This window comes from Eulemur rufifrons, chromosome 2 (assembly GCF_041146395.1).
Source record: "Eulemur rufifrons isolate Redbay chromosome 2, OSU_ERuf_1, whole genome shotgun sequence".
NCBI lineage: Eukaryota > Metazoa > Chordata > Mammalia > Primates > Lemuridae > Eulemur > Eulemur rufifrons.
In genome coordinates this window covers 87514885-87541252 of record NC_090984.1, presented here as the reverse complement: position 1 = coordinate 87541252, position 26368 = coordinate 87514885, and the positions used below count along the sequence as shown (strand labels likewise).

General features: G+C 40.2%; 1 protein-coding gene and 1 pseudogene across 2 annotated transcripts in view; one reads left to right on the top strand and one right to left on the bottom strand.

Annotated features, from left to right (window-relative positions):
• The window catches only part of SLC35F4 (solute carrier family 35 member F4), a 207089-nt gene that overhangs the window by 53663 nt on the left and 127058 nt on the right, over window positions 1-26368 (top strand). The gene's annotated exons all lie outside the window — the stretch shown is intronic.
• LOC138380912 (ferritin heavy chain-like) lies at window positions 23210-23768 on the bottom strand (annotated as a pseudogene).

The window sequence follows — 26368 nt, the reverse complement described above, 5'->3', positions numbered from 1 at the left end:
TTTATTATAAAAGTCCTCAAGTTGGCTAAGCAGGACCTGACCCTGGCTCTAATAGAGATACCAGCATACAAATCAGATGTCAACATTTATCATTTACTTACAGAATGCATATGTGCACATTTACTATAAAGTTGACTTGTTCAGATTTAGTAGCTCTGGATCCTAGGAGAAATATTGAAATAGTGTCTCTTCAGCAGGTGCATGCATGACGGCATCCTGGCTTATGACATACATCTGCAGCATTGCCTCACTGAAATAATGTGAAAAGACGATATGTGGTAGTTTGAGAAAACAAATGTTTTAAATGAAGTTTCAGGATTGTTTAGATTTTTTCATAGTTTTACTTCCTACCTAATAAAGGCCTAATTTTGTCATCAAGCTATGATCATTAATTATGTCCGTTTTTAATTGCGTGTAGAGGATTCTGTTGTCATCTGTGTGTGGTTTTCAAATCACTATCACCGTCATTTTGACGCACTTGTGACCATGTTGAGTACACTTCATTCTAGGTCTGTGATACCTACATAAATAGGTGTTTAGCTTCTCAGGACCTCTAGGCATTTTCTCTATTTTCCATATGTTATTTCCTTGCAGAGTATATTAGTCAGCTTTTGCTGTAATAATGTTACGTATACGACCCCTAAATCTCAACGGTTTATAACAAAAAATACTTTTTTGTGTGTGCCTGTGGGTCTGTGGGCTATTTGGTGTTCACCTGGGCTCAGCTGGGCTTGGCTTCAGGCTGCAGGGCTGCTTCCGGACTGCTCCGTGGGTCTCTTCTGGGGTTCAGGCTGATGGGTAGTGACTGCCTGTGGTATATTTCCCCTCTGGCAATGACAGGAACTCAGGAGAGCAACCCAAATGCACAAGCACATTTTAAATCTCTGCTTTGTGTTACTTTCACTGACATCCTGACCAATAATTCTACTTACCACTCAGTGTGGAATATGTTATGTTTGGGATTTACATATACATATTTTTCTGTATTGGCTTCCATTTTTATAAGGCAACTGGTCTTTTCTGTGCATTTTTAAATGCCTTTTTCATCATAGACTCTTCTTCCTCAATAGCTCTACATAAGTTTTATTGGCATGAAATACTCTCCAGCTACTTTTCGTAGTGTTTTGAGCTGGAAGGTACCTTAGAGTTTCAGTTCTATCATTTTACAGGTAAAGAAACTGAAGTCCAAAGAGATTAGATGACTGGCACAAGAACATACAGCTAGTCAGTGACAATATATTTTAATGGGCCAGGTGGGGAGGAGGACATTTTAAAGTCCCTTTCCTTTTTGATTCAGATGTCCTATCTCATTCTATGTACCCTGAATAATCCCATTGCCACTTCCCAGGAGGAATCCAGCTGGTCTGCCTACATTGGAAATGCTAAAAACAGAATAATAGATTACCTGGGGCAGAGGGAACACGAATGAGTCCTACCTGCAAATTGCCCAGCAGGCAGCAAGTATCTATCCTCCACAAGCAGAGGTGGCAGAACACAGGGCTGCTGGACTCTGGATAGGATTTACAGATCTTCTGAATGTCAAGGTTACTGAGGGTGCTTTTTAAAAAGAGTTTCATGAATCCTGGAAGTCGCTGAGAGGTTATAGTAAGATATTTTGTGTGCATTTTGGGGCATGCTTCTGAAAGCCCTTCTGTGTTGGAAAGAGCCATGAAATTAGGAAGTTTTAGATGATTTGTGCAAGTGCAAATTAATGTGCTTAAATATTTTAGCTGTGGCAAGATCACATCCACCTGTTACTGTTCATAAAATTGCTAATATTTTAATTCATGTAACCTGTCATGTGAGATGCCCAGTGAAACTGAGTACTTCAACATCAGAAAATATTCATTGAGAGCCCCTGTGTGTGTGTGTGTGTGTGTGTGTGTGTGTGTGTGCGCGCGCACGTTTGAGCCCCTCAGCTTGATGATTAACTGCTCCCTTGGTTTCCTTCTATCCACTATGGCCAGGAGACAGCTGTGCCTGCTTGTTTCATTGTGCACATATAGTATGTTAGAATGACACTATTTACACAAGAATTCAAAGAAAAAATTTTAGGGGTAAGATCCAAAATTCAGTTGATTGTTTTTTTGTTGCCTGAGAAGTTCCTTTCATTACCTACTCTGTTTTTAATGCTTTTGTTTATGAGTTTTGGCATGTTACATGCATGTCAATGTGAAACAAGTTGCATAGATTGAAATACATTATCTTCATCTTACCTGATAACAATTCTAATAATTTCTGACTATGACTGTAAAAACGTCATATAAAAATGTTAATTCATAGATCAGAATTAGCAGCAGTTTATTCTATCTATAGCTGAGGTGATCAAGCAGAGTTCCATGAACTGATGAAAATAAATGATGACTATTTATCAGGTATATTTAATAAAAACCTGCAATACAGGGGTAGAAGAAGAGTTCTTACTCTGTAGAAATAGAAAGTTAAAGATTTTGATTATCAATTTACTAACATCATAAGTTCACTACAGAAATATTTTGTACTATAATTTATATATCACTTTCTTTCACTCATATGTGGGACATAATATTAAAACAGTTGATCTCATGGAGACAGAGAGTAGAATGATGGTTACCAGAGGCTGGGATAGGTAGCGGGTAGGGGGAAATAAAGCAAGGATGGTTAATGGGTTCAAAAATATGGTTAGATAGTTAGACAGAATGAACAATTTGATAGCACAACAAAGTGACTATAGTCAACAATAAGTTATGGTATCTTATTTATTTAAGTCTATTTGGAAATCAACCTCACATTTCTTTGTGTTATTTTTTCAAAGGGATGAGATTTGGTCTTTTCCATCTAGTGGCTTCTGGTCCATTGGATTTCTGGTTGACTTTCCTGTAGATGATAGTGTTGACAGTATAATACTGTATCGTGGCTGATTTAGGATTTTTTATTATGTTAGATCACCATATGGCCAGATAGGCTAAATCATTTGAACATGTAAAGTTGACCAGAAATTCTGATGACCTCTCTATGGCCAGTTGGATGTTGGGTGGCAAGCTTTTGAATCCTTTTCCCTTGTTTATACACACTGGGGCCTCTGTGGTCCCTAAAGGAATGAAGTCTTTTGAGCTTCTTTTAGCCTACCTAAGAGAAACTTGAGGACTTTGCACATAATGAAAGTCATAGACAAAACATGAAACTTTGCCAAGATTTTTCTATTGTTTTCATTGATCCAAACCTAGCAAATATTCTGTTTTATCTGTGTGTACAAACTGACTGGGGAAGGATGTGATTATATTTAGTGAAAACATTAGCAACTAACATTTATTGAACACATACAAAGTACCAAGGTTTGTAATATGCATACAACAGCTCATTTCAATTCTTGTAACAAATTTTTGAAGAAGGGAGCTCGTTTTATCTTTAATTACCAGATGAGGGAAATTTGGTTTCCAGAGATGATGTAACTTATTCAAGGTTATATGACTAATAAGTGGCAGGGCAGGAATTTAAAATACAATTCTCCAAATTCTGCCAGCATCTTCAAAATTTCTGGTCTTTTCATTAATCTTGAATGCTAGTATGTATGACAGTTGAATGCACAAAAGATAATTTTTTCCAGAAGTATGTTTTATCTGGACATTCAAAGCACATAATTTTGAGTAGTTTTATTTATATATTATTTATAGGGTACTGAAGTCATAACATTTACAGAACACACCCAAAGAGGACTTTTTGTCCTAGAGTGGCCAGAATGATGAATGAAGTTGGAAATTTAAAGGAAGTCCAAGCTTAAAGGGTGAATTAAAATGAAACGATTAGCCCATATGAAGTGCCACTAGTGATGCTGGAAAAGCACCCAAGAAGCAGAGAATAGTCATGCCATTACAATTATATGGGTCCCATGCTGTTCAAAGTTTACAGTATTTCACTAAACACAATGAAAGATATGTGAGAACTGTGAGATATTACTTTTTACTATGATACAAAATTTACTGGAGAGACAAACTGCTCACGTGGAGATGATTAGGGTCAGTCACACGGTGTTTTAAGAGGGTACTCTCAACATTTAAGCTCACCACAATAGCAAGAGGAAGTGACTACAAAATTATTACAGTAGTACTACAGTTAATTTTATGCAGTTATGATTTAATACTGCATCTTTATGTTTCTTTACATTTCTCTCAACTGTGAATGTTCCATGCTAACTGTAAGACTTTGCAGTTTACTGGCTTTGTGCCATACTAACTATAAGACTTCAGCAGGATGATGCCTTTTGCCTCATCCATAGGATGAATCCAGTAGTAAATTCTTTGTAGGGTGGGTGAGTTATGTATGATGTATATGTATAGTATGTGTTTAGCACATGGTAAGTGCTCAATAAAAACTAGTCAATGCTATTTAGCACACATAATTGACCTCAGGGAAGCAGCAAATTGTCTGGTTTCGATATATAGTTTTTATTATAGAAGTTATTCCCTGAGTTTTACCTTAACCATTACATTTTTTTCCTTGATCCAGGAGACACAATTTGAGAAAAATTTCCCACCTCCTGCTAAGTCATTGTTCATGGTATTTTGCTTCCTGATAGTGAAAAAGTGGCCAAGAGTACCTGTAGTACGGCATGTTATATAAGCCTCGAGTGTGTTTCTTTGATGTTGCTTTACAGATAGGTTTTTGCTATTTCTATGTGTAGTTGTGCATAGAGAACAGGGATTTGAAAAGGGATTATAAAGCCAAAGATAACACATGCTATGCAAAGTGAAATTAGTTATGGAACATCCTGTGAAGCACAGATACTCTTATCTAGAAAAATGTAGCTACTTTAAAAAAAAATTTGGACAATTTTATAAGGTGACAACCTGTGACTCCAGGAAAGCAATCTGTAGCAGATTCTATGTGTATGAAACTAAGTTTTAACCTTCCTTTCTATGTTGACAGAAAATATCACCTACTAGTTTCTCCATGCACGTTACTGTAGTATTTATGCAATTTCATTACACCTTCCCAGCACATTTGGTCTGAAGTAAACTGTAAGGTATGAAACATATTATCAGCCCCACTTATGGATGGAAGGCAGAGGACTTTGACACTGCACATTAGAAACGGGGTATTAGAGTCATTAAATGGAGCTATGAGGTATGAACATAAATGGAAGTGAAGTGGATGAGGTGAGATTTCCAGGTAGGTAAATGTACAGTTAATAAGTGCAGAGTGAGGAAAAAGATCTGACTTAATGGACTTGGAGCAACTAGAGGTAGAAGAAAAGTCATTGGAAGAATATAAGGTAAAATTATACTCTCCAAAAGAGTCCATCTATGCTAGGAAAACATTCAGGCCCTGAAATAACCCTGAAATTGGTTATGAGATGTGGAGTTCCTGTGGGAACTTCATGGGGGAAGGCCTGATTTGAAATTTAAAATTGGCCAGTGAAGTTTTGAGCATGTGAAATATTAGTGCCTCAGTTTTTCACATTAAGATATTTGAAGTGGGCCGGGCGCGGTGGCTCACGCCTGTAATCCTAGCACTCTGGGAGGCCGAGGCGGGTGGATCGCTCAAGGTCAGGAGTTCGAGACCAGCCTGAGCAAGAGCGAGACTCCGTCTCTACTAAAAATAGAAAAAAATTATATGGACAACTAAAAATATATATATAGAAAAATTAGCCGGGCATAGTGGCGCATGCCTGTAGTCCCAGCTACTCGGGAGGCTGAGGCAGGAGGATCGCTTGAGCCCAGGAGTTTGAGGTTGCTGTGAGCTAGGCTGACGCCACGGGACTCACTCTAGCCTAGGCAACAAAGTGAGACTCTGTCTCAAAAAAAAAAAAAAAAAAAAAAAAAGATATTTGAAGTGAAGAAATCTTATCCCTTGAATAATATGCAAGCCAAAATAAAGAGTTTTGAGTATAAATTCTTCCCATGGTTTTAAATGCACCAAGATAGAGACAGCACCAGATTTTACTATTCTATACTGTGACTTTATATATATATATATATACACACACACATATATATATAATCAATTGCCCTGAAAGTTCCAAGCATTGATTGGGATAAAATGTACCAGGACCCGTATTCATTTGGTAGCCACGGAGAATGGCTCTTATGAGATTTGACTCAGCAGTCCTTGTAAATCATATATATGCAAACCTTCTTTCCCACTAGGCTACCTCTGGGCCAGAGAAACCCCAGCTCTGCAGCTCTGGGTCCTTGGCTAGCTTCCAAGGAAAAGAGAGTCCACAAAGGTGAAAAACAACCCAAGAGCTTAAGCCCTGCCCTTGTCTTTTTTCCCCCACCCCTCAGAATGCTTGATTTTATGCTTTATTTTTCTGGGAGCCTTGGTCATTGAGATAATATGACCCTTATATCAATGATGATGATTAAGTATAATATATATAGTATTTCTGGCTTTTTAATTATAAAAGCAAAACAAACCATGCCCAGCAACTCCCCCACCCCCATGGCACATACACAAAACAACCCCAAATACCACAACTTGGCAAACTACCACATTCCCCAGTAATAACTCAGACAGATGCCCTGTCATTTAGTAACACTCACCCTGGCACTGCTACCACTTGTCAGATGGGAAGAGCCTCATGACCTTGATGCCTTTCCATGTGAATGGCCCTCTAAAGTGCACTTCCATGCCACTGATGAGCAGCATTTAATAGGCTCTCCACTCAGCAGAGAGCTGGCTTCCACTTCACTGTTCCAAATGAATCACCTGGGACTCCGCTGCACTGTATACAGAACTTATCTCTGGGTTAGTGTTTTTACACAGTTTAATTTTTGTTTCTGTGGGGTTTTTGTTGTACTTTCTCTTCTAAATTCAGAACTGGGGTCTTTGGCAAAGGAGGCAGATGGTGTTTTCAAATGATTAATGCAAAGCTTCAGTAAAATATTGAAAATACGAGTGTTCTTTTTCAAAAAAGGTTCACCCTCAGGCTATGGGAAACTGTGGTCAAAATCCATTTAAAATATTTATATTACATCAGGCCTTATAAAGAAATAGGCAGAACATTGATTTTCATCTCTTTCAAAAGGTGAAGTAAAGGACCGTTACAGAATCCCTAAGCACCCGGGCAGCATCGTATAAGGTGTCCTTTGCCCACTTTTCCATACTTTGCAAAGGGGCCCTGTAGTAGGTGATGATGTGGCCCTTCTGACACTGAATTTTTTTTCAGGTTGAATACCTTTGTGGACCTGTGCAGCCTCTGTTCAGAGATGACAGTTCTTTTTTTTTTTTTTTTTTTTTTGAGACAGAGTCTCACTTTGTTGCCCAGGCTAGAGTGAGTGCCATGGCGTCAGCCTAGCTCACAGCAACCTCAAACTCCTGAGCTCAAGGGATCCTCCTGTCTCAGCCTCCCAAGTAGTTGGGACTACAGGCATGCACCACCATGCCCGGCTAATTTTTTTTCTATATATATTTTTTAGCTGTCCATATAATTTCTCTCTATTTTTAGTAGAGATGGGGTCTCGCTCTTGCTTAGGCTGGATGAGATGACAGTTCTTAACAAGAATCCATGAAGTCACTTTCCCAAATGAGAAAGGCAGGTTTCCATTCATTAAATGTTAAAAGAAATAGGTAACAGGATGGATTTGTGATACTGAAATTGTGCAATTATTTTTTGAGGTTTGGGCTGATTGCATCTGCACAGATTCAGAACCCAATTTTGTATTCCTTTGGAAGAATGTTTAACATTCTGGCATGTATTCTTCAGATAATAAATTCACCTGGTTTTGTATAGAGGCAGTTTCAAGGAAAACATGCACGTTAGGTCTTGTAGCTGAGCTCAAAGCAATCACGTTTTGAAAAGGATGGGTGCTCAGCCTCATGGGTGAGTTGGGCCCATGGCTGTTCTTGCCAGTGGAAGCCCAGAAGGGGTACTGGGTCTTTTTAACAAGGTAGTGATGCAGAGAAGCAAAATGGCTTATTAGGAAAGGTGTGCACATGTGGAAAAATTGTCTTCCACAAAACCGGTCCCTGGTGCCAAAAAGGTTGGGGACCGCTGTCCTAGAGCATGCTGTATTGTGCTCAGGAATGGGCTTGCATGCTCTTAGGCTCTGACCCACCCAGCCTTGGCTGACAATGATCCTTACCATATTCCTACTCTGCTACACACAACTAACTTTACTGAAACCAGTCTGTCCTACGAGAAGGGAATCCTGCTCTTCTTTTTGTCCCAAGTGTGGAACATGTCCTTCCCCTCCACTTCCTACAGCAGAGCAGTGACCAGGCCAAAGATTTCCATGAATACTTGACTAAGGTTTCAGGACTGTGGGAGGGAAATAGAGGCACAGGGTAGCCAACAATTATTACACAGGCTCAAACATGTTTACAAAATATTCTTCGTTGCTCCCCTGAGTGCCTGTGTGTGTTGTATCCTAAATAAGGGCATCCAGCCCAGGAAGCACATAGGAGCTGAAATGGGATGTATTCCCAACTCATGAAGTTTTTTGCCCTGGCTGAGGCTTTCTACCTGGAAAGGGTCACCTTCTTCTAAATCACACAGAGGCACTATATGGGTTTAGGGTGACCCTGATGGCCCCTCACTGGTGTCCCTCCTGACTACCACCGGCCTGCTCCAGTATGGCCAGGGAAGCACACTTACAATTGCTAGGAGGGCTCTGGGAAACCAGACCTCTGCTCAGGATTTAAGTCCTTGGTTGCCTGTAAGTTCTCAAATTTTTAGAGGCCATACTTCACTTCCAATCAATCACATTGACACACACCCATATCCCATATTAATTTAATATTGCTTGTATAAATGGATTTTTATAAGCTTCCTTTGGAAATTATTTGGCAACTGAATTTATGATTGGCAATGATTTCTTGGCAATTGTTGTGCATATTTGAGAATTCTTGCAAAATGAGATAATCTGACCCATTAATTATTTCCCAATGTAATGACATTTTAATGAATACTAATTTCAACAATGCTGTTGACATAATGTTACATTTTGTAGTCATTTAGTTAAACATCTATTAATATTGATTTAGTGGTTTTCATATTTTGGAGCCAATAATTTTTCCCCAGTTTTCAAACCTTTTTATGGGTTCTTAAAATGCTTGTGTCTGTGGTTCCCAATGTAGAATGGACTTTGTGGGCACCTTTTGCCTCATAGGTTGGATCTGACTGACAGAAACCTGAAGAGAGGATACCTTTACCTTACCTATAAGGCCTGCTTTCTAAATCCCCATTTCTATACCCTGATTTAGCCTTTTCCCAGGACAATTGACAGCATGAGCTTGTGTTCCCTTCCAGGGAATCTCCACCTCTATCTACACATGTGTCTTGCCCTTTAGCCTTCTAAAGATATCAGATTATAATAGTGCAGCTTTAGTACATTTCCCAAGATCTGGATTTTTCTATCTTGACCAATACCATGTTTAGAAAATAAGTGGTCTGGTTGATTTATAATCACAGTTCTACCAGATTATACACTCCCTGAGTTCAGGGACATAGCCTGTCAGCAATGCCTAGTACAGTGCCTGGGACATAGTAGGCATTCAATGCATATTTCTGTTATGTTTGTACATATTTAAATGATTTTATAATAATAATTTAAAAGCGTGCTAAGGATTTACGATAATTTTTTTCTTTTAAAAGTGGTTTTAAGTTTGAAAATTACTGCTTTAAAAATAACACTATTCATTCCTGAGATACTTAGCTTAAGGTAATGGTCTCTAGTTCCATCCAAGTTGCTGCAAAAGACATTATTTCATTCCTTTGTATGGCTGAGTAGTACTTCATGGTCTGTGTGTATATGTGTATAAAATCACATTTTCTTAATCCACTCATGAATTGGGCATTTAGGTTGATTCCACATCTTTGCAACTGTGAATTGTGCTGCAATAAACATTCAAGTGAGGGTGTCTTTTTGACAAAATGGTTTCTTTTCCTTTGGGTAGATATCCAGTAGTGGTATTTCTGGGTCAAATGGTTAGTCTACATTTCTTTCTTTGAGGAATCTCCATACTGTTTTCCATAGAGGTTGTACTAATTTGCAGTCTCTCAAGAATGGAAAAGCAAACACCATATGTACTCTCTACTAATTGGGAGCTAATGAATGGGCACACATAGGCACAAAGAGATGTAAAGGTCATTGGAAATCAAGAAGTGGGGAGGGATAAAAACTTAAAAACTTACTTCTAGAGTACAATGAACAGTGTTCAGTTGATGAGCACACTAAAAGCCCCAACTGAAGATTATAAAAGATATCCATGTAACAAAAACATTTGTACCCTCTTAATATTTTGAAATAAGAAAACCATTATCTACAAAGCTACAAATCTGCTTTCCCATAAGACAGAACTTTACACTGTTATACAGAACACTCAGCTCTTTAAAGTAGCAGCCTTAAACATCCATGTTTTTAGAAAGGACTCTGTAGTACTTTTCATAACCGAGGGGGCTTTTCTTGCTCTAAATCAAGGGTTTATCTGTCACAAAAGAAAATCAAGTGTTTACATGTTCCTAAAGGGGCATAAAACTACTTGTAACTATTAAATTGTACATTTTTTCTGTTTTTACTCATGTAGGGTTTTAAAAATCTTGGAAATCATTAGCAGTTACAGTTACTTTGGTAAAAACACAATTTAGAAGAAAGGGAAGAGCTTAAGTCAGGACACACTTGAAAGGCATTTCATTATTTTTAAATATTTATGCTGAAAATTACTATAAATTAGCCATGAACATAGATCTTCCTCAGATCATGTCAAAGAGAACTTGATGATTTAAAACGCTAGAGTTTTAGTTTGGTTTTGCTTGTAACATAATATTTAGGTAGATCAACTTACAGATGAGATAAACTAAGATGGCTTTTGTACTTAGAACCCATGGCAGGGAAACTAAAAGGGTATGTGTTTTAGTTGGCCATTGGTGCATAAAAACCATCCCAAAGCCTAAGAGCTTAAAATAACAATTTACTAGTATGTCTCAGGGTTCTGTGTGTTGCTGGGTTCAGCTGAGAGGCCCTTGCTTCAGATCTCTCATGCAGGTTCAAGCTCAACTGGAGGGTGGAAATACAAAATGACTCAATCACATGGCTAACGATTGAGGTTGCTATGGACTGGGAATCTATGGATTGGCTTGGGCTTCTCAGGAAATGGAGGCTGGGTTGCAAAAGAGAGATCCCAACAGCAAGTGTTCAAGAGATACAGACGGAAGTTGCAATGCTTCTTATGACCCCAACCTCTAAATTGTAGAATGTCACTTCTGCCACATTCTGTTGGGCAAGCAAGTCATTAAGGCCTGCTCAGGTTCAATGGTAGGGTAATTAGATACTACCTCTTGATAAGGGTGTGGCAAGCTTATATTCTAAAGTAGTAAATAGGATGAGAAATATCACTAGGTCTATCTTTGGAAAATATAAGCTACCATAGTGTGGAATAGCAGATAAGCTGTGTATTTGGAAAGTGGCACTATTGACTATTAAAGGATTATAAATCTTTACTTTGTAAGCAAACATTAATGATGTGAACTATACTTGTATACTGCTTTCTGTGGTTCAGGCACCAATCTCAGTGCTTTCTGGGTATCAAGTCATTTAATCCTCATATAGCCCAATAGATATTATCAGAAATTTATAAAAGAGGAAACTGATGCAGAGAAAGGTTGAATAACTTGCAACCTTAAGTTACAAAGCCAGTAAATAGCAGTGATTCTGGCACTAGAGTTTGTACTCTTAATCACTCTATCAAACTGCTTCTGAATATTTGCTATTCTTTTTACCTTAGATTTTTTAGTGAGTTAAAAAATATTCTCTAGTATGTATTTGGTTATACTGAGGAGAACAAATTTCTTTCTCTCTATTTTTTGTCCACAAATGAGCAAGAGAAAGTTGGAACATGAAGGTACCTTTTGATATTGGGAGAAAGCATTATCAAAGGATACATTTCAAAAAGTTAAAAACAACACTCCTATACATATAAAGTGAATGCATGTCAAAAACTTATATAACTAATTAATGATAGAACTAGCAAGATGAGAAGTCTAGTTCAAAGAGAGCTAAGAAAACTGAAATGTTTATATTCACTGAAAGGATGTTTTAATAAGATTAATAATTTAGGTTTAAAAAGAATGTTTAACATTCTTCAAGACAATAAAACTACAATATTGTGATTCTCTTTTCTTTTAGATAAAAATTATTTGTATTACTGAACTAATTCATTTGCGTTGCTGTGAGACAAGAATCATTTGTGTCATAGTCTGTTTTCTGGTGCTATGACAGAATACCACAGACTAGGTAATTTACAAAGAAAAGAAAAGGAGTTTATTTGGCTCATAGTTCTAAAGGCCAGGAAGTCCAAGATCAAGGGACCACAGTCTGGTGAAGGCCTTCTTGCTGCATCATATTATAATATGGCAGAAGGCATCACATGGTGAGGAAGCATGCAAGAGAAAGAAAGGGAAGGGCCGAACTCATCCTTTCATCAGGAACCCACTCCCTACATAACTAACCTACTCCTGCAATAATGTAATTAATCCATTCATTAAGGTGAAACCACCGTGACCTAATTGCCTCTTAAAGGGTCCCACCTCTTAATATTGTCACATTACTGTCATGGTGGCAATTAAATTTCAACATGAATTTTGGCAGGGACTTTCAAACCATAGCAATTTGCATCACTTTGTGTTCTACAGTTAATATCTACCTGTCCAGAGTAGTAAAATACCCCTCTCAATAGCAAGTAGCAAGACAAAGATGTGCATATCCCTAGAAAATCAGATAACCCTTGGGCAGTCCTGCTAGATAACACCTAACACTACACAGAAAGGGTTCTCAGTAATCCCTTTGCCCCATGCTCAAGTCTTGGACAATTTTTCCAAACAGAATAAAAATGAAAGTTCCCAAAAGACAGATACAGTGGGACTTTGTTGTGTTATTTACTGCTCAGCATCTGAATCTGTTCTCTTTGTTCAGGGAATCAATCCATTGCTGGGAGTCTTGGAGGAGACAGGGTCTCATGTTCTCTCTGAACCCCATCAGCAGGGATGCAGACACATGAATTAGATTTGGCCACTTGATGCTCTTGCCTAAGACTTTGAAACTTGATTGAGTGATATAAAGAAGTAACACTGGCTTGAATTTATTTCACTGGTAGTAGGGGATTTGCCAGCTGTGACCCACCAACCAGGTTGTTCCTCTGGCAAGCCTTAGCTGTGGATCTAATCTCCCAAATTCAGCCTAGTTTCCTAGATAGGCACTACAGCCTTCATATCAATTCTGTGAGTCTCCCAACAGCCTTTTAACAAAGTCAGTTTCTTCTTAAGTAGCATGAGAAGGTTTCTGTTGCTTTCATATTCACCACGGTCAGGCAACGTTGTCCTCTCCTGCTGAAATAGTTCCCTTCACAAGATCTTCTGTGTTGATCTTAAATCAATTTTGTGCCTTATTGAAGGTGAAATTCCTTTTAGTCTCTGGTTAAGAATATGTGCTGATGGTAGTTATTTTCTCTTCTATTTTTAAAAAATCTGCATTATTAACTCCATGTCTCTATGAGCGTGAGGATTATTTATGTGGCAATGAATCTATAAAAACTTGTACAAAATAGACATTTTAATGTACAGTGGAGAGCTTTAATATTTCACAAATCGGTGCACATCAGAAATTATTATAGTAACTTACTCTCCCTGAAATTTAACTTTGTAAATAATTTTGTTCTATATCTTCATTATCTAGGCTTTTATAATGTTTTTTATATTTTTTCTTGTTGTAACTGTTATCAATCTTTAGCTATCTCCGAGTCATTTTACAGCTTTGTAGGAGTTATACAATCATATTAGAATATTCTAGAAAGTAACCAGTTTCTTTTGTCAAGGGAACTCTCAGAGATACATACATCAAGAATGGTGGAGAAGGATGTCTGCTTCTGACCAAGATGAAGTAATAAGGACCAGCTATATTCTTTTGCCTGAAACAATTAAAAATTGGATAAAATATGTGCAACCACTGTTTTCAAGACATTGGATTTCAGGCAATGGAGGCCAGTGATCTTTGAAAGAAACAAATGAGCTAAGTCCCACAATCACCCCAGCTTATTGCCTGGAGAGAGTTTCCTGTCTGCAATGCAAACAGAGGGAATTCATGCAGAGTCTAACAGATTCCCTGAGCTGAGGAGATAGAGCTAAGAATCTGGGGAAACCAATACGGCTAGATGTCAAGGGGTAGAGCACCAGACAGAAGAGAACTATACAGAGGGAGAGCTTGAGAGACCTGCAGAATGTTTCGTTTGAGTATTTGAAAAGTACTGATCAGCTTAACAACTTTACTAGACCGAGCAAAACTGCTCTCCAAAGTGGTATACCAATATGTACTACCGAGTAATCTCAGGCTTTTCAGGTTTTACAAGTCTAATGTTTGTAAAATGGAATCTCATTCCTTATTGGAATTTTATTTCCAATATTAGTAGTAAGTCGAAGTATCTTTTCATAGGTTTATTTTCTCTTCTATGTACTGCCTATTCACACCTTTGCCTGTTTTTAAATTGTTGTTTTGCTTTGTTTTGTTTCTGTTCCTCACTGATTGGTAGTATTCAATGTTAGTTGTGTGCATTGCAAATATAGTCTCCTAACATGACTTTTGTTTACATTATTTATGGCAATTTTGAGGTATAGAAGTTATAAATTTCAATTTAATTGAATTTACCAATTTTTTTCCTATTATTCCTGTGTTTTCAGGGTCTTATTTAAAAAATCATCTCCCACATGGACCATAATGGTATTCTATTTATTTTCTTCCCCATCAAAATTCTCTTTTTTTGCATTTTCTCCACATGGAAGTCTGGTTTTAATATCATGACTTAGGAATGAAATTTTTTTTTTCTATATGAATAGCCAATTGCCTCAGCAACATTTATTAAACTTTCTCTTCTTTACCTTCCCTCCCCCGCATGGTAGAAAGAGCACATGGAGTCTGTCCTGGCTTCTGAGACTAGTACTGCCTCTTAATGGCCCTATGACCTTGGACAAGCCATTTAATATCCTTGAGTCTCCTGCAAAATGTGAACAATGGTATCCTTCCTGCCTGCATGCAGGATTGCTGGGAGGTAGAATAAGACAATGCATGTGAAAGCTATTTACATAAAACTGCAGTAAAATGTGAAGTGTAAGGTTTGGTAAGGAGGAATTTGGAATTATTAAACTGAAGCTTGGGGATTATATGCGTGGATTTTACTTACACGTGTCATCTTTGTATTTTTTTATAATGCATAATTAAAATTTCAATGTAGCACTTGGGACAACATAAAATGTAGCAGGGTTATGAGCTTAGATGCGCAGGGGAAATGTAATTCCATTAGTTTTGTTTATAATCAGTCTGGTCTTCCTCACAAACTCCCACCACCTACAAGGGAGTGAGAAAGAAATAGTTGCCACCTCCACATGAAACTGATTGGACTAGCAATTAAAATTCACCCTTTAGATCATGCTGGCTTCTCTTATCTCTGCTCCCTCCTCTCTGACGTGATCTCTGGGTTATGGCGGGAGGGGTCCCATCTCACGGGATATTACTGAAGCAGAGTACCAGGGTCCTCAGACCTGCCCTGTCAGTCATTCAGATTCTGGTGGCCGGAGCTCCTGGGTCAGGGCCTGGCTAGAACGCCTCACTGACGGGAGCCCTGTGTGAGTCTTGGCCACATCTAGCCTCTGCCAGGAAGCCTGCCAATGCAGTAAGCCCTGTAGTGGGCCCAGGGTGGATCAGAGGGCCGCTGAGTGGGGCCCACCAGAGGCCTTCCTCTTCTGCCCACAACACACCATGAAGTTTACATAGCTGGCTTTGAGCCCCCTTTAAGAAAGGGCAACCTGCGTCTCTTGCCAGATTTCCGATTAGGACTGGGAATTGAAGTCCTCCTTCCATCTGGCTCCTCTGTACCTATTTAACACTCCTCCCCTTCTCTGGGCTTCAGTCCAGAGAAGGGGAACCAAGGGGAAATCAGGACACACACCACTGACCAGTCAGGTTGCCTCACCTCCTAGTTTCCTCTGACCAGAAAAAAGTTGACTTTCCTTTTCTTTTTCTTCCTTTCTTTTTCTTTTTCTACTGCTTCTTATCTTTGTTTTACCTGGAGGCCATGAGGCCAGTGGTAGGTGGAATATGCTATCAGGAGCAGGATGGCTACATAATTCACAAGACCTGATGCAAGATGAAAATGCAGGGCCCCTTTTTTAAGACTTACAGAGAATTTCAGGAGACTGCATGTACTGGTCATGCACCCATGAAACTAAAAGGGAACTGGAGGAATTTAGTAAATCTGGATCCTCAGCAAAACTTGTGTTCTTGTTAAAGTAGTCCTAAGTATGGTTCTCTTCTACCTTTGGGCGATAAACTTCACAGGAAGAAGGATGTAAGGGGACCAACATCTGTGTTAGGAACATTAAAAAGTATTGGTTTAATAATTGTAAAGGACCTTATCCCTGTGTAAAGAATGTTTAGAGAGGCTTTTCCTGTTCTCCTGGTAACTTGGCTAAACCTGAGAGAGAAGGGGAATCTTTGTCACAGACATTCTAAATCCACAGAGCTGGCCATGAGCTGGCCACATGTGGGGACAGACAGCTTCCTTTCAAGTCCACCAGGGACATCAATTACACTAGAAGTGGTACAGGAACTTTCCACCCCACACAATGTAAGAAAAGGGCCAAATGAAAGGAGGCTACCCTGGAGGGAGGCAGCATTCACGGGAGATAGGAGCTATTCTCTCCCCTCCACCCTAAGAGGGACAGACAGAGAGTCACAAAGGTGTTAGGTAGCCAGGAAATAGGGCAGCTGGCCGGATGCTCGCTGAGCTGAAGACCTCACAGTACTTCTTGGTGCTGCTCTCAGGGTGGTGTGTGAGAGAATTCTTGGTGGAAGGTGGAGGTGGTGGTGTTTAACGTAGTTTCACTGAAGTTTAAGGGCATGTGGGAAACAGAGCACTGGGTCCTTGCACCTTGTCTAGAGATGTCTGAAGGCCCAATGGGGCAGCTCGTGCCAACAGGGCTCGAAAAGACCATGGGACAAAGAAGGGGCAACCCCTACCCTATGCATCCCATACCCATGTCCTCAGCCCTTAAAGGATATACTAATAGAAGAATACCTCTGAGGACCTATGGGTCCCTGTTAAGACTCATGGAAGTTGATAGAGAGCCAGGAACCATGGGGCTGCCCAGATGCTGTTGGGCCAAGTGTTGGGAAATAATCCAACCAGGAGGAGGGGTCTACACCACTGGGCAGCCAGAGGGGGATAGGGCTGCTCCTTCAGGGCAGTCCTAGTGATAGCATGGGGGTTGGGTGCAGCTGAACACTGTCCCAAGAAGACTGTACACACCACCTTTGCAGAAACCACCAGTTCATCAGAGGCTATCAGCATATACCAGAAATAGTGCAAAACACAATGAGGCCACAGGCACTGCCCCACCATGAACATGTGGCTCCATGATGAAAGCAAAACCTCTCTTCTCTCCCCTACAGTCCTCAATGCTAATGCAAATCCCCTGGAGTCCTGACATCTGAAGGGAGGAGTGAAGAGAGTGTCAGCAGCAATGCAAGAGTTAGGTAGAGAGATTCCCTGGTCATATGACTACCCCTTGCCATGCTGCTTTTACTTGCTGCCCCAGGGTGGTCACACACCTGTTCTCCTGTAGCCACGGCAGGCTCCTGTGTGCTTTCCTGAGGTGTCAGTGTTTCCTAAAGAAAAGAAGAAATGGCTGTTCCAGACCCTGAGGAGTGAAGACCATTTTGGGGTCCCTACAAGAAGCAGGGCTTTCCTTCTCCATATCAAATGTCCTCCAGGCAGAGCTGACTGCTGGACCCAAGCCACTTTCTTCCAGACAGCTGGAGCTAGAGCCGGGGAGATTGGAGGGGGTGTTAATAAGGTTGAGGAGTCTACTTTGGGGAGAACAAGTTCAAGTGAACTCTTAGGTCAGTGAATTGTCTTGAAAAAAAGATTAGAAATCAGAGTAATAAAACCAGAAAATTTAAAATTTAAAAATTCTCTTGGAAACTCTCCACCCCTCTACTCCCAGCAAATGTAATCCCTCTTTCTAGAGTGACTTTCTAGGGATTGCATTAAGTGTTAGGTTTGTTCCAGGTGGGAACCTGAAAAGTATGTATAGGACAGAATGTGGTTAATGCAAAACTTAGGCTTGTAAAACAATACCTGCAGGAGTCTGGAGAGTCCCTGGACTTGGTAGATTTAACAGACAGCTGCAGCCAGCATTCCTTCCCCCTCCCTCCCTGATAGAGATGAAGGCTATACCTCCCTAGCTCTCCTGATAAGGAGGACGCCAGAGTGAAGGATGGATGTGACTTGGGCAAAGGGGTCATAGGAGTTGGTTGTTTGAAGAAGAATTTACTATTAACAGCTGTTCTGCCCACCATCCTCTGCCATACTCGAACTGCACATAGCAGGAAGCAATTCTTCACCTGCCAGTTTGGCCCAGAAACAAAGAACTGAACAGGGCAGGTGGGAGGGGGTCATCTATCCCCGTTTATAAAAACCCTCATTAAATCCCCTTCTGTGCTGACTCTGTTTTTGGACTCAGCCCACTCGCACCCAGGGGAATAAACCAGCCATGTTGCTCCTACATAGCCTGTGTGTGAAATCTGTCCTTTGGGTCATACACCCTTTCATTAAGGACCTTGGCTCCATCAGAAAGACTGACAGCCATGGGAGGAGAGAGAGATGAACTGTCCTGGGAGCCTAGAATAAGAAGGTCTAATTGGCAATCTTACTTTCTCTACTCAAGTATTTGGAAAAAAACAATGAATTTCCTGGTTGTGAGGAAAAAATACAGACAGACAGACAGACAGACAGACACACACACACAGAAAATGTCTTTAAGGGCTTATTCTTAGAATCTCAGTATTTGGATTCAGTGTTCCATATTGACTTATTAAAAATTTAGTGAAGGCCAAATTCTATGCCTCAAAAAAACTGCCAATGCCCTCGTAAATGCTAAGTGATATTTTCATTGTGAACACAGAATTTTAACATATTCACCATCATTTTTGAGAACTAATATCCTTCTGTTTTTATCCTATTTCTTGTGATGTAGTTCAGTTTTCATTCTTTGTATACAGCCTCATTTTGCCTTAATCCACATGGAACCTAAATCAAATATCAACCAAAATGAAAACACAGTCCAGAGATTCAGGCATTCATAATTTTAAGTGAAATAATATGTTCTGCTGTTGCCTTTTCTGAGATATTCAGCTCAAGTAAATCTCCATTTATACAGTATAAGTAATGACTTTATTTATTTTTTTATTCCTTACCAAACATTCTTTTTTTTTTAATTTCAGCTTATTATGGGAGTACAAAAGTTCAGGTTATGTATATTGCCCATGCCCCCCCAATTCCCCCCCCCCAGTCAGAGTTTCAAGCGTGTCCATTCCCCAGACAGTGCGCATCGCACTCATTATGTAGGTAGGTATACACCCATCCCCTCCCCCCACCCCCACATCTGTCCAGCACCCAATTGGTGTTATTCCCAAATGTGCACTTAGGTGATGACTTTAAAACAGCATAGTGGGACATTTGTGGATAGCAGTAACAAAAGGAAAAATACAGTTTCTAAATAAGTGCAAGTCTGCAAGTCATCACTGCGAGTCAGGAGAACTCATTACTGGATATCCTACCCTCTCTATGCAACACTTTTCTCATCCTTAAAGTAGAGATATTTACTACTAACTACATGCAGATATTTAGTAATGTTGACTATTTATTTACCTGAAGTGGTTAAGAACACAGGATTTGAAATCAAATTTTTGCCCTGCTTCTCGTTAGCCACGCCACCCAGAGAAAATAACCTTCTTAAGCTTTAGTTCCTTTTTATGAAAAATGAGGACAATTACACGTACTTTTCCTAGTTTTTATGAGTTAAATGAAATAATTTGCATAAAGCCCCCTGCTCTGTGTTTGTCACATAGGTTTTCAGTATGTTGTAGCTGCTGTGATGATATTGCTGATGCGTTAAGTAACATAGGCTCGGCAAGAAAAGACAGAGGCTGGGCAGGTGAGACGAGGGATGTCAGATTCCAAATCAAAAGGCTTGTGGACTGAATAATAACATTAGTCCAAAGGGACCTTTGCGAGGGACCAACAATCACAACAAAGGAAACGACCTGTAAATTAACATCAGAGTTCAAATAGGTGCGCCCACTGTAAGTCATGTGGGAGGTACCTCAGAGTGAGTATTGGGTTCCGATTCCTCCTCTCTCAGATTCTCCTTCCCTTCCTGCTCCCTAAGTATTGTGAGATAATTAGACGTGTTGACAATTGACATTGGTAAAAGAACACACTGTAGAATGTATTTTTTTTATTTATTCGGGATATTATGGGGGTACAAACATTTTGGTTACATGTATTGCTGTTTGCCCCGTCCGAGCCAGGGCTGCAAGTGTGTCCCTCCCCCATACAGTGTGTTCTGTTTCCATTAGTTGTGGGTTCGCCCCTCCCCCAACTGGCACCCAGTGAGTATTACTACCATGTGGGCACCTTAGTGTTGGTCAGTTAGTACCAATTTGATGGTGAGTACATGTGCTGCATGTTTTTCCATCCTTGTGATACCTCACTTTGAAGGATAGGCTCAATCTCTATCCAGGGTAATAGAAAAGATACTAGATCACCATTGTTTTTTGTAGTTGAGTAGTATTCCGTGGCATACGTATACCACATTTTATTGATCCACTCATGTATTGATGGGCACTTGGGTTGTTTCCACATCTTTGTGATTGTGAATTGTGCTGCTATAAACATTTGAGTGCTTATGTCTTTATTATAGAATGTCTTTTTTTCCTTTGGATAGATGCCTAGTAGTGGGATGGCTGCATCATATGGTATTTCTATTTTTGGCTCTTTAAGGTATCTCCAAATTACTTTCTACAGGGGTTGTACTAATTTGCAGAATATATTAATAGTTGGTGTTGTGGTCATAGTAATCTGAGGAAGCCTTGGTAAGTCACCCAGGGAGGCAGCTGTGGGCTCTTTAAGGCTTGGGCAGCTTCTGGGAGACTGGTCAGCTTGTGTCTGCACTGTATCATGGACAGATGGGAGGCAAAGTACATCTATTGCACCTTTAAATTTTTCAACTGTAAAACCCAGTGCTTTTCAAACTATCTGTAGGGAAGAACCCAGTATTTTTCCCAATCTTATCACAAAGCAATATGTGGTCCTACTACATATGACCAGTATGTGACTTGAGCCACGCAGGACTCATCCTGAGCATTTGGCATTCTGAACTGGCTTTTGCTCTGTTCCATGAGACAAGTCCCCTAATCACTCACGGGGATGCCACAGCGATGTCAAATTGCTATGAATGTTTCTAAATGGTTACTCCCAATTTTTATATGTAAGTCGCAGTCTGATAATAGATATTTTGAGTGGTGCTGCCTTATGCTGCTATCATGTTTCTATCCCCAAACAAAAAGGATGACAACAATAGCAGTAAAATTTAATGAAGATAAAATTTCAATCACAAAAATAGGAAATTTGAAAAGTATTCCTGTCAACCTAACTCAGCTGCCCTGTGTTTTATATATAAATCATGGAAAGAGCATGAATATTGATGTCAGGCACACCTGTTGGTGTATTTGAGTCCAAGGTCAGCTGCTTGCCAGCTCTGTATCTGCTGGACAAGTTTTTCTCTGAGCCTGTTTCTTCATCTGTAAAATATGAACCTTCAGAGCCACAGCAGAATTACAATGACGGTTAAATACCTTGTGTTTGTAAAGTACATAGTACAGTGCCCAGGTAGGAACTAGCAAAGAGGTTTGCATGATATTGCATATTTTAGAATTTACAGTATAAACTTTACAATTTTAGTTGTCTCCATATGCAACTATACACACTGCTTTTCTCCCCCGAATCCAAAATAGCCTTTCCATTTGAGCTTGGACTAGATTCATTATATTCAGATGCAACATTTCTAATTGTACCTTAATTTAAAAGTTCTGGATATCTTTAGGCCTAGTTTTAAGTAAAATATATACCATAGGCAGAATACTGAAATATGACAAAGGTTCTTAAAACTCAGTACTATATAAATAAAAGTTTCTTTGGCAGCTTGTTAAAATGCAGATTCCTAGACCCAGCCTTTGGCATCTCTGACTCATGACTCAGCTGTTCTTGAATGTGGCCCTGGAATTTATAATCAATTCCCAGCCCCCACCCCAGATGATTTTGACGTAGATGATCCATGAACCATACTTTTTAAAAACCCACTGTGGCTATAAAGGGGTGGGGAAAGAATCCTCATGATGGAACTGTTCTGTATCTTGACTGTGGTGATAAATGTATGAACTTACACGTGATAAAATTGAACTAAACACACACAACTGTTAATGTACCATAAAAGCAATCTCAGCATTCAGTACTTTGGCCTGCAATAGTTTATAGTCCTGATTTTTCTCACTTGTCAGTGAAAAACTCAAGTAGTTTTTCTGTAATAAACTGACAAATTAGCCAACTACTGGCTTAGTCAATCTGGCTTCCTTAGATTCCTGTGATGTTTTCTTGGTCAGGTATAGAGTTCTACAACTTGAACCTAAAAATAAAATGCTTTCAGTTTTCCATGTGCAGGCACTCCATCATTTTTAGTTAAGTGGATGGATTAAATGTACTGTTTAAGTACACTGGGGAAAGCAAATGCTCCTGAAAGTGGATCGCTTTCTTTACTGAAATAGACTTTTGTTCTTGAAGCTTAGGCTAGATACTCATTTGTATTAATAATTTAAATCTAACTAAAAATGTTCAGAGATTTTGGGTCTCTACTTACGGCATCTGACATTTTCCTGTGTATCTGTCAGGTTGTGTACAATTAACTTGTATACAGTCATGCAAAGGTAGTTGAATATTTAATAACGTCAAGGAATCACCATAAATGGTTTTAGGTGACATAATATTATTGTGGTTAGGTATAAAAATAGAATTCTGATCTTTTAAAGATATATGCTGAAACATTTATGGATGCAGTGATATGAAGTGAGACTTCCTTCAAAATAATCCAGGGGCAGGGAAATAGGAAGGGATGTAGATAGAGCAATTAGCCATGGGTTAGTAATTGTTGAAGCTGAGTGATGGGCACACGGGGGCTCATTGTACCATTTATTTATTTATTTATTTTGCTTTAAGAACCAGATAACTTCATTGGAAGCCATGGTAAAACTGAAAGGAAAACTTAAGTGAACGTTCTGAAAGGGCAATGTGCACGCTGGCTGGTGGCCTTACCTGGGAAGGCACCCATAGCTGCGGGGACAATCTCAGATCAGTTCTCCTTGTTGCCGTCGCCACTGCCACCCTGGGTGAGCTCGTCAAAGAGGTATTCCGCTAGGCCAGCCTCTGGGGCCCCCATCTTGTGCAGGTTGGTGAGGTAGCCCCCCAGCTCCTTGATGGCCTTGACCCGCTCGTGCAGGTAGGCAGTGGTTCTCCAGGAAGTCGCAGAGCTGCGTGTCGCCCTTCTCGGTGGCCAGCTGGTGCAGCTCCAGGAGGCTCTGGATGACGTTCTTCTCCAGGTGGAAGGTGAACTCCGTGGCCTGCAGCCCGCCCTCCCAGTCGTCGCGGTCGGGCTTCCTGATGTCGTGAAGGCAGATGCGGCCACCGCGCTGGTTCTGCAGGCCCATCAGCTTCTCGGCGTGCTCCCTCTCCTCATGCGATCGGCGCAGGAAGTAGCGGGAGAAATGCTTCAGGGCCACGTCGTCGCGGTCGAAGTAGAAGGCCGTGGAGAGGTACACGTAGGAGGCGCGGAGCTCCAGGTTGATCTGGCTGTTGATGGCGGCCTCACAGTCGGGGTGGTAGTTTTGGCGAACCTGAGAGAGCGCGGCCATGACGGACGGCGCAGGCGCCGGGAGCCTGAAGAACACAAAGACGCTTTGGGAGCGCGGGCTGCGGAGCGGGCAGCGGCGGCGTTGGCGGCAGCCGGGTACTTGGGGTGAACCCAGGGTGGGAGAGGGCGGTGGCCGGCAGAGGGCAACTCCTGGCCTGGAGGCGGGTGAATGGCAGCGGGCCTGCCCGGAACCGGAAGTGGGCCTCCTCTTGAATTTACCCAAAGGCACCAAAGAAGAGTGGCCTGCAGATATTCCTACAGCACAGTGTGCTCATTGCTGCTCAGACCCCTCATACGTGCTCCTTCGTCAGTCTAGGCTGCTTTTCCGCTGCAAAGATCTCCGAGACTCTCCCCTGCACTTCCTTAGATCTCCGCTGAACGCCACCATATCAATGAGGCCTCACTGACCCTGCGTGAAATGAGAACCATCCCACCCGTGACACTGCTCATCCCACACCCTGAGTCCTTTTTCTTCTGGGCGTGTATCACCACTTGACATATTATATATTGAATTTGATTACTTGTCTGTTGACTTCCCTCCACCCTTCATGAGAATGGAAGCACCTCCGGGGCATGTTCTTTATCTGGTTTTTGTTTTTGTTTTTTTTTTCCAGCATATTATGGGGGTGCAAAAGTTTAGGTTTCTTATAGCTGAGTGGTACTCCATGGTATACATATACCACATTTTATTAATCCACTCATGTATTGATGGACACTTGGGCTGTTTCCACATCTTTGCAATTGTGAATTGTGCTGCTATAAACATTCAAGTGCAGATATCTTTTTTATAGAATGTCTTTTGTTCTTTTGGGTAGATGCCCGATAATGGGATTGCTGGATCAAATGGTAGGTCTACTTGTATCTGTTTAAGGTATCTCCATATTGCTTTCCACAGAGGTTACACTAGTTTGCAGTCCCACCAGCAGTGTAAGAGTGTTCCTATCTCTTAGCATCCATGCCAACATTTATTGTTTTGGGACTTTTTGATAAATTATCTCACTGGAGATAAATGATATCTCATTGTGGTTTTGACTTGCATTTCCCTGATGAGTAAAGATGCTGAGCTAGGTTTTTTCATATGTTTGTTGGCCATACTTCTGTCTTTTGAAAAATTTCTATTCATGTCCTTTGCCCACTTTTTGATAGGGTTGTTTGATTTTTTCTTGCTGATTTTCCTTAGTTCTAAATAGATTCTAGTTATCAGCCCTTTATCGGATGTGTAGCATGCAAAAATCTTTTCCCATTCTGTAAGTTGTCTGTTTGCTCTCGTGACAGTTTCTTTGGCTGTGCAGAAGCTTTTTAATTTAATCAGGTCCCATTTATTTATTTTTATTGTTGCTGTGATTGCCTTCGGGGTCTTCTTCATAAATTCTTTGCCTAGGCCAATGTCTATAAGAGTTTTTCCTACATTTTCTTCTAGAATTCTAATAGTTTGACACCTTAGGCTTAAGTCTGTTATGCACCATGATTTGATTTTTGTGAGAGGTGAAAGGTGTGGGTCTTGTTTCAGTCTTCTACATGTGGCTATCCAGTTTTCCCAGCACCATTTTTTGAATAAGGAATCTTTTCCCCAGTGTATGTTTTCGTCTGCTTTGTAAAAGATTAGATGACTATATGAGGATGGTTTTATATCTGAATTCTCAGTTCTGTTCCACTGGTCTGTGTCTCTGTTCTTGTGCCAATACCAAGCTGATTTAATAACCACAGCCTTGCAGTATAGTTTGAAGTCTGGTAAATTAATACCTCCCATTTTGTTCTTATTGCCTAAAATTCCTTTTGCTAAATGGGGTCTTCTCTGGTTCCATACAAAGCATAAAATTATTTTTTCTATATCTGTGAAAAATGATGTTGGTAATTTAATAGGGATTGCATTGAATCTGTAGATCACTTTGGGTAGCATAGACATTTTAACAATGTTGATTCTTCCAATCCATGAGCATTGTATGGTTTTCCACCTGTTTACATTTTCTTTAACCTATTTGAAATATTTCATGTGAAAATGTTTTTTAAAAAAGTCAAATTAAAAGCAGCGTTAGTGATGTACATAAGACAAAGTCCAATCTTTTGGTTCTGCTTATTGGAAAGGTGGACTAAACCAGTAGAAACTTCACATTTTCATTGAATTTGTTCACTGAGGAAGAAGGCACTGACGTTCTTTAGTGGATTCCTGATGGCGTGGTGTCCAACACTGCCCAGCACAGCAAGCATTTGTCCTCTAAGGCTCTCGGTTTTATGTCTCAAGTGTTTTTATGTGTGGGTAGCATAACATACAGGCCCTTTGCTCTAAGATAACCTTCAAAAGAGCAAGACAAATATTTTAGGGGACATTATTGCTCATGTACTTATTTCCTTTTTGTTTTATTTTATTCCCCAAGACTCTGAATATCCTAACAGAATGGATAGTGTGTATTTTTTAAAATCTCAGTTCATTTAGAAAAGTGGACTATCTCAAAAGCTTCTGTGCTTAGGACTTCTTCCAGGATCCTTTCCCTGTGTGGGCAGGAGAAGGCAGGTGAATGGCCAGACTGTCCAAACTGAGTTGCTGCAGAGCCCTCAGAAACAGACTTTCACTCCCATCTTCACTCCTTACCCCATTTCTCT